Source organism: Phalangium opilio, unplaced genomic scaffold, assembly GCF_054372755.1.
Source record: "Phalangium opilio isolate 3A_F unplaced genomic scaffold, DU_Popi_V2 ptg000019l_1, whole genome shotgun sequence".
Taxonomy (NCBI): domain Eukaryota; kingdom Metazoa; phylum Arthropoda; class Arachnida; order Opiliones; family Phalangiidae; genus Phalangium; species Phalangium opilio.
The window spans coordinates 8,414,339-8,422,796 of NW_028324152.1; the positions used below are offsets into that span (position 1 = coordinate 8,414,339).

The 8,458-nt window shown below is 46.2% G+C and overlaps 2 non-coding genes across 2 annotated transcripts; both read left to right on the forward strand.

The window, feature by feature from the left end:
* Positions 1 to 4,025: 4,025 nt before the first annotated feature.
* Positions 4,026 to 4,098, forward strand: TRNAY-GUA (transfer RNA tyrosine (anticodon GUA)). Its single transcript has one exon. It is a non-coding gene; the product is annotated as a tRNA-Tyr (tRNA).
* Positions 4,099 to 7,392: 3,294 nt separating this feature from the next.
* TRNAY-GUA (transfer RNA tyrosine (anticodon GUA)) lies at positions 7,393 to 7,465 on the forward strand. The gene has a single exon. It is a non-coding gene; the product is annotated as a tRNA-Tyr (tRNA).
* Positions 7,466 to 8,458: the final 993 nt, after the last annotated feature.

Consider the following 8,458-nt stretch of genomic DNA (forward strand, 5'->3'; position numbering starts at 1 on the left):
GTGTTGTGGGATCTCAAATGTGACGTAAAATGTCAAAGTTTTTCCACAATACCTGACGACCTTTTAATTTTTGGGCTTCCGTGGCGCAATGGTTAGCGCGTTCGGCTGTTAACCGAAAGGTTGGTGGTTCGAGCCCATTCGGGAGCGGTGTTGTGAGGTCTCAGATGTGACGTAAAAAGTCAAAGTTTCTCCACTATACCTGACGACCATTTCATTTCTGAGCTTTCTGGGCTCCATGGTTAGCTCGTTCGGATGTTAACCAAAAGTTTGGTGGTTCGAGCACACCCGGGAGAGGTGTTTGCGGTCTCAGATGTAGCGTAAAATGTCAAAACCTTTCCACAATACGTGACAACCATTTAATTTCTGAGCTTGCGTGGCTCAATGGTTAGCGTGTTCAGCTGTTAACCAATAGTTTTATGGTTCGAGCCCACCCGGGAGCGGTGTTGTGGGATCTCAAATGTAACGTAAAAAGCCAAAGTTTTTCCACAATACCTGACGACCATTTAATTTTTGGGCTTCCGTGGCGCAATGGTTAGCGCGTTCGGCTGTTAACCGTAAAGTTGGTTGTTCGAGCCCATCCGGGAGCGGTGATGTGAGGTCATAGATGTAACGTAAAATTCAGAGTTTTTCCACAATACCTGACGACCATTTCATTTCTGAGCTTTCTTGGCTCCATGCTTAGCTCGTTCGGATGTTAACCAAAAGTTTGGTGGTTCGAGCCCACCCAGGAGTGTTGTTGTGAAGTCTCAAATGTAACGTAAAAAGCCAAAGTTTTTCCACAATACCTGACGACCATTTAATCTTTGGGCTTCCGTTGCGCAATGGTTAGCGCCGTCTTCTGTTAACCGAAAGGTTTGTGGTTCGAGCCCATCCGGGAGCGGTGTTTTGAGGTCTTAGATGTAACGTAAAATTCAGAGTTTTTCCAAAATAACTGACGAACATTAAATTTTTGAGCTTCCGTGGCGCAATGGTTAGCGCGTTCAGCTGTTAACCGAAAGGTTGGTGGTTCGAGCCTATCCGGGAGCGGTGTTGTGAGGTCTCAGATGTGACGTAAAAAGTCAAAGTTTTTCCACAATACCTGACGACCATTTAATTTTAGGGCTTTTAATTTTCGGTTAGCGCGTTCGGCTGTTAACCAAAACGTTGGTGGATCGAGCCCACCCGGGAGCGGTGTTGTGAGATCTCAAATGTAACGTAAAAATCCAAAGTTTTTCCACAATACCTGACGAACATTTAATTTTTGGGCTTCCGTGGCGCAATGGTTAGCGCCGTCGGCTGTTAACCGAAAGGTTGGTGGTTCGAGCCCATCCGGGAGCGGTGTTGAAAGGTCTCAGACGTGACGTAAAAAGTCGATGTATTTCCACAATAACTGACGACCATTTCATTTCTGAGATTCCTTGGCTCCATGGTTAGCGCGTTCGGATGTTAACCAAAAGGTTTGTGGTTCGAGCCCATCCGGGAATGGTGTTGTGAGGTCTCAGATGTGACGTAAAAAGTCAAAGTTTTTCCACAATACCTGACGACCATTTGATTTTTGGGCTTCCGTGGCGCAATGGTTAGCGCGTTCGGCTGTTAACCGAGAGGCTGGTGGTTCGAGCCCACCCGGAAGTGGTGTTGTGGGGTCTCAGAAGTAGCGTAAAAAGTCAAAACTTTTCCACATAACGTGACAACCATTTAATTTCTGAGCTTCCGTGGCTCAATGGTTAGCGCGTTTGGCTGTAAACCAATAGGTTTGTGTTTCGAGCCCACCCGGGAGCGGTGTTGTGGGATCTCAAATGTAACGTAAAAAGCCGAAGTTTTTCCACAATAACTGACGAACATTAAATTTTTGAGCTTCCGTGGCGCAATGGTTAGCGCGTTCAGCTGTTAACCGAAAGGTTGGTGGTTCGAGCCTATCCGGGAGCGGTGTTGTGAGGTCTCAGATGTGACGTAAAAAGTCAAAGTTTTTCCACAATACCTGACGACCATTTAATTTTTGGGCTTTTAATTTTCGGTTAGCGCGTTCGGCTGTTAACCAAAACGTTGGTGGATCGAGCCCACCCGGGAGCGGTGTTGTGAGATCTCAAATGTAACGTAAAAATCCAAAGTTTTTCCACAATACCTGACGAACATTTAATGTTTGGGCTTCCGTTGCGCAATGGTTAGCGCCGTCGGCTGTTAACCGAAAGGTTGGTGGTTCGAGCCCATCCGGGAGCGGTGTTTTGAGGTCTTAGATGTAACGTAAAATTCAGAGTTTTTTAAAAATAACTGACGAACATTTAATTTTTGGGCTTCCGTGGCGCAATGGTTAGCGCGTTCAGCTGTTATTCAAAAGGTTTGTGGTTCGAGCCCATCCGGGAGCGGTGTTGCAAGGTCTCAGATGTGACGTAAAAAGTCGATGTTTTTCCACAATACCTGACGACCATTTCATTTCTGAGCTTCCTTGGCTCCATGGTTAGCGCAATCGGATGTTAACCAAAAGGTTTGTGGTTCGAGCCCATCCGGGAGCGGTGTTGTGAGGTCTCAGATGTGACGTAAAAAGTCAGGGTTTTTCCACAATACCTGACGACCATTTAATCTTGGGCTTCCGTGTCGCAATGTTTGGCGCGTTCGGCTGTTAACCGAAAGGTTGGTGGTTCGAGCCAACCCGGGAGCGGTGTTGTGGGATCTCAAATGTAATGTAAAATGCCAAAGTTTTTCCACAATACCTGACGACCATTTAATTTTTGGGCTTCCGTGGCGCAATGGTTAGCGCGTTCAGCTGTTAACCGAAAGGTTGGTGGTTCGAGCCCATCCGGGAACGGTGTTTTGAGGTCTTAGATGTAACGTAAAATTCAGAGTTTTTCCACAATACCTGACGACCATTTAATTTTTGGGCTTCCGTGGCGCAATGGTTAGCGCGTTCGGCTGTTAACCGAAAGGTTGGTGGTTCGAGCCCATCCGTGAGCGGTGTTGTGAGGTCTCAGATGTAACGTAAAAATCGTAAGTTTTTCCACAATACCTGACGAACATTTAATCTTTGGGCTTCCGTTGCGCAATGGTTAGCGCCGTCGGCTGTTAACCGAAAGGTTGGTGGTTCGAGCCCATCCGGGAGCGGTGTTTTGAGGTATTAGATGTAACGTAAAATTCAGAGTTTTTAAAAATAACTGACGAACATTTAATTTTTGCGCTTCCGTGGCGCAATGGTTAGCGCGTTCAGCTGTTATTCAAAAGGTTTGTGGTTCGAGCCCATCCGGGAGCGGTGTTGTAAGGTCTCAGATGTGACGTAAAAAGTCAAAGTTTTTCCACATAACGTGACAACCATTTAATTTCTGAGCTTCCGTGGCTCAATGGTTAGCGCGTTCGGCTGTAAACCAATATGTTGGTGGTTCGAGCCCACCTGGGAGCGGTGTTGTGGGATCTCAAATGTGACGTAAAATGTCAAAGTTTTTCCACAATACCTGACGACCTTTTAATTTTTGGGCTTCCGTGGCGCAATGGTTAGCGCGTTCGGCTGTTAACCGAAAGGTTGGTGGTTCGAGCCCATTCGGGAGCGGTGTTGTGAGATCTCAGATGTGACGTAAAAAGTCAAAGTTTTTCCACAATACTTGACGACCATTTAATTTTTGGGCTTTTAATTTTCGGTTAGCGCGTTCGGCTGTTAACCAAACCGTTGGTGGATCGAGCCCACCCGGGAGCGGTGTTGTGAGATCTCAAATGTAACGTAAAAATCCAAAGTTTTTCCACAATACCTGACGAACATTTAATCTTTGGGCTTCCTTTGCGCAATGGTTAGCGCCGTCGGCTTTTAACCGAAAGGTTGGTGGTTCGAGCCCATCCGGGAGCGGTGTTTTGAGGTCTTAGATGTAACGTAAAATTCAGAGTTTTTTAAAAATAACTGACGAACATTTAATTTTTGGGCTTCCGTGGCGCAATGGTTAGCGCGTTCAGCTGTTATTCAAAAGGTTTGTGGTTCGAGCCCATCCGGGAGCGGTGTTGTAAGGTCTCAGATGTGACGTAAAAAGTCAAAGTTTTTCCACATAACGTGACAACCATTTAATTTCTGAGCTTCCGTGGCTCAATGGTTAGCGCGTTCGGCTGTAAACCAATAGGTTGGTGGTTCGAGCCCACCTGGGAGCGGTGTTGTGGGATCTCAAATGTGACGTAAAATGTCAAAGTTTTTCCACAATACCTGACGACCTTTTAATTTTTGGGCTTCCGTGGCGCAATGGTTAGCGCGTTCGGCTGTTAACCGAAAGGTTGGTGGTTCGAGCCCATTCGGGAGCGGTGTTGTGAGGTCTCAGATGTGACGTAAAAAGTCAAAGTTTCTCCACTATACCTGACGACCATTTCATTTCTGAGCTTTCTGGGCTCCATGGTTAGCTCGTTCGGATGTTAACCAAAAGTTTGGTGGTTCGAGCACACCCGGGAGAGGTGTTTGCGGTCTCAGATGTAGCGTAAAATGTCAAAACCTTTCCACAATATGTGACAACCATTTAATTTCTGAGCTTGCGTGGCTCAATGGTTAGCGTGTTCAGCTGTTAACCAATAGTTTTATGGTTCGAGCCCACCCGGGAGCGGTGTTGTGGGATCTCAAATGTAACGTAAAAAGCCAAAGTTTTTCCACAATACCTGACGACCATTTAATTTTTGGGCTTCCGTGGCGCAATGGTTAGCGCGTTCGGCTGTTAACCGTAAAGTTGGTTGTTCGAGCCCATCCGGGAGCGGTGATGTGAGGTCATAGATGTAACGTAAAATTCAGAGTTTTTCCACAATACCTGACGACCATTTCATTTCTGAGCTTTCTTGGCTCCATGCTTAGCTCGTTCGGATGTTAACCAAAAGTTTGGTGGTTCGAGCCCACCCAGGAGTGTTGTTGTGAAGTCTCAAATGTAACGTAAAAAGCCAAAGTTTTTCCACAATACCTGACGACCATTTAATCTTTGGGCTTCCGTTGCGCAATGGTTAGCGCCGTCTTCTGTTAACCGAAAGGTTTGTGGTTCGAGCCCATCCGGGAGCGGTGTTTTGAGGTCTTAGATGTAACGTAAAATTCAGAGTTTTTCCAAAATAACTGACGAACATTAAATTTTTGAGCTTCCGTGGCGCAATGGTTAGCGCGTTCAGCTGTTAACCGAAAGGTTGGTGGTTCGAGCCTATCCGGGAGCGGTGTTGTGAGGTCTCAGATGTGACGTAAAAAGTCAAAGTTTTTCCACAATACCTGACGACCATTTAATTTTAGGGCTTTTAATTTTCGGTTAGCGCGTTCGGCTGTTAACCAAAACGTTGGTGGATCGAGCCCACCCGGGAGCGGTGTTGTGAGATCTCAAATGTAACGTAAAAATCCAAAGTTTTTCCACAATACCTGACGAACATTTAATTTTTGGGCTTCCGTGGCGCAATGGTTAGCGCCGTCGGCTGTTAACCGAAAGGTTGGTGGTTCGAGCCCATCCGGGAGCGGTGTTGAAAGGTCTCAGACGTGACGTAAAAAGTCGATGTATTTCCACAATAACTGACGACCATTTCATTTCTGAGATTCCTTGGCTCCATGGTTAGCGCGTTCGGATGTTAACCAAAAGGTTTGTGGTTCGAGCCCATCCGGGAATGGTGTTGTGAGGTCTCAGATGTGACGTAAAAAGTCAAAGTTTTTCCACAATACCTGACGACCATTTGATTTTTGGGCTTCCGTGGCGCAATGGTTAGCGCGTTCGGCTGTTAACCGAGAGGCTGGTGGTTCGAGCCCACCCGGAAGTGGTGTTGTGGGGTCTCAGAAGTAGCGTAAAAAGTCAAAACTTTTCCACATAACGTGACAACCATTTAATTTCTGAGCTTCCGTGGCTCAATGGTTAGCGCGTTTGGCTGTAAACCAATAGGTTTGTGTTTCGAGCCCACCCGGGAGCGGTGTTGTGGGATCTCAAATGTAACGTAAAAAGCCGAAGTTTTTCCACAATAACTGACGAACATTAAATTTTTGAGCTTCCGTGGCGCAATGGTTAGCGCGTTCAGCTGTTAACCGAAAGGTTGGTGGTTCGAGCCTATCCGGGAGCGGTGTTGTGAGGTCTCAGATGTGACGTAAAAAGTCAAAGTTTTTCCACAATACCTGACGACCATTTAATTTTTGGGCTTTTAATTTTCGGTTAGCGCGTTCGGCTGTTAACCAAAACGTTGGTGGATCGAGCCCACCCGGGAGCGGTGTTGTGAGATCTCAAATGTAACGTAAAAATCCAAAGTTTTTCCACAATACCTGACGAACATTTAATGTTTGGGCTTCCGTTGCGCAATGGTTAGCGCCGTCGGCTGTTAACCGAAAGGTTGGTGGTTCGAGCCCATCCGGGAGCGGTGTTTTGAGGTCTTAGATGTAACGTAAAATTCAGAGTTTTTTAAAAATAACTGACGAACATTTAATTTTTGGGCTTCCGTGGCGCAATGGTTAGCGCGTTCAGCTGTTATTCAAAAGGTTTGTGGTTCGAGCCCATCCGGGAGCGGTGTTGCAAGGTCTCAGATGTGACGTAAAAAGTCGATGTTTTTCCACAATACCTGACGACCATTTCATTTCTGAGCTTCCTTGGCTCCATGGTTAGCGCAATCGGATGTTAACCAAAAGGTTTGTGGTTCGAGCCCATCCGGGAGCGGTGTTGTGAGGTCTCAGATGTGACGTAAAAAGTCAGGGTTTTTCCACAATACCTGACGACCATTTAATCTTGGGCTTCCGTGTCGCAATGTTTGGCGCGTTCGGCTGTTAACCGAAAGGTTGGTGGTTCGAGCCAACCCGGGAGCGGTGTTGTGGGATCTCAAATGTAATGTAAAATGCCAAAGTTTTTCCACAATACCTGACGACCATTTAATTTTTGGGCTTCCGTGGCGCAATGGTTAGCGCGTTCAGCTGTTAACCGAAAGGTTGGTGGTTCGAGCCCATCCGGGAACGGTGTTTTGAGGTCTTAGATGTAACGTAAAATTCAGAGTTTTTCCACAATACCTGACGACCATTTAATTTTTGGGCTTCCGTGGCGCAATGGTTAGCGCGTTCGGCTGTTAACCGAAAGGTTGGTGGTTCGAGCCCATCCGTGAGCGGTGTTGTGAGGTCTCAGATGTAACGTAAAAATCGTAAGTTTTTCCACAATACCTGACGAACATTTAATCTTTGGGCTTCCGTTGCGCAATGGTTAGCGCCGTCGGCTGTTAACCGAAAGGTTGGTGGTTCGAGCCCATCCGGGAGCGGTGTTTTGAGGTATTAGATGTAACGTAAAATTCAGAGTTTTTAAAAATAACTGACGAACATTTAATTTTTGCGCTTCCGTGGCGCAATGGTTAGCGCGTTCAGCTGTTATTCAAAAGGTTTGTGGTTCGAGCCCATCCGGGAGCGGTGTTGTAAGGTCTCAGATGTGACGTAAAAAGTCAAAGTTTTTCCACATAACGTGACAACCATTTAATTTCTGAGCTTCCGTGGCTCAATGGTTAGCGCGTTCGGCTGTAAACCAATAGGTTGGTGGTTCGAGCCCACCTGGGAGCGGTGTTGTGGGATCTCAAATGTGACGTAAAATGTCAAAGTTTTTCCACAATACCTGACGACCTTTTAATTTTTGGGCTTCCGTGGCGCAATGGTTAGCGCGTTCGGCTGTTAACCGAAAGGTTGGTGGTTCGAGCCCATTCGGGAGCGGTGTTGTGAGGTCTCAGATGTGACGTAAAAAGTCAAAGTTTCTCCACTATACCTGACGACCATTTCATTTCTGAGCTTTCTTGGCTCCATGGTTAGCTCGTTCGGATGTTAACCAAAGGTTTGGTGGTTCGAGCACACCCGGGAGAGGTGTTTGCGGTCTCAGATGTAGCGTAAAATGTCAAAACCTTTCCACAATACGTGACAACCATTTAATTTCTGAGCTTGCGTGGCTCAATGGTTAGCGTGTTCAGCTGTTAACCAATAGTTTTATGGTTCGAGCCCACCCGGGAGCGGTGTTGTGGGATCTCAAATGTAACGTAAAATGCCAAAGTTTTTCCACAATACCTGACGACCATTTAATTTTTGGGCTTCCGTGGCGCAATGGTTAGCGCGTTCGGCTGTTAACCGTAAAGTTGGTGGTTCGAGCCCATCCGGGAGCGGTGATGTGAGGTCTTAAGGTTAGTCCACACTATGGCTTTTTTTCGCGTCGCAAGCTACGTAACGCTCGCGCGCGCGGTACGTCTCTTCGCACGGATCGTTTACACTATAGAAATTCGCTAAGGTATACGCCATCGTTTTGACAAACTTCGCAGCATATCCGAGAGCTTCATTGGCTGAATATTATATCCGGGTTAACTTTAGACCTTAATAAATAATCAAACTGAGAAGGGGGTTAGTCAACAATATTGAACATATAGGGAATCATCATAAAGCTCTTTATATAACTGAAGTTTTGGAATTAAATGATGGTAATTACCAACTCTTTCTCTCTGCAAAAACTTCGCGAACCCATATCCTTCTTCTCGTGCAATTTCTATTAATTTCTATTATTATTAATAAAAACGA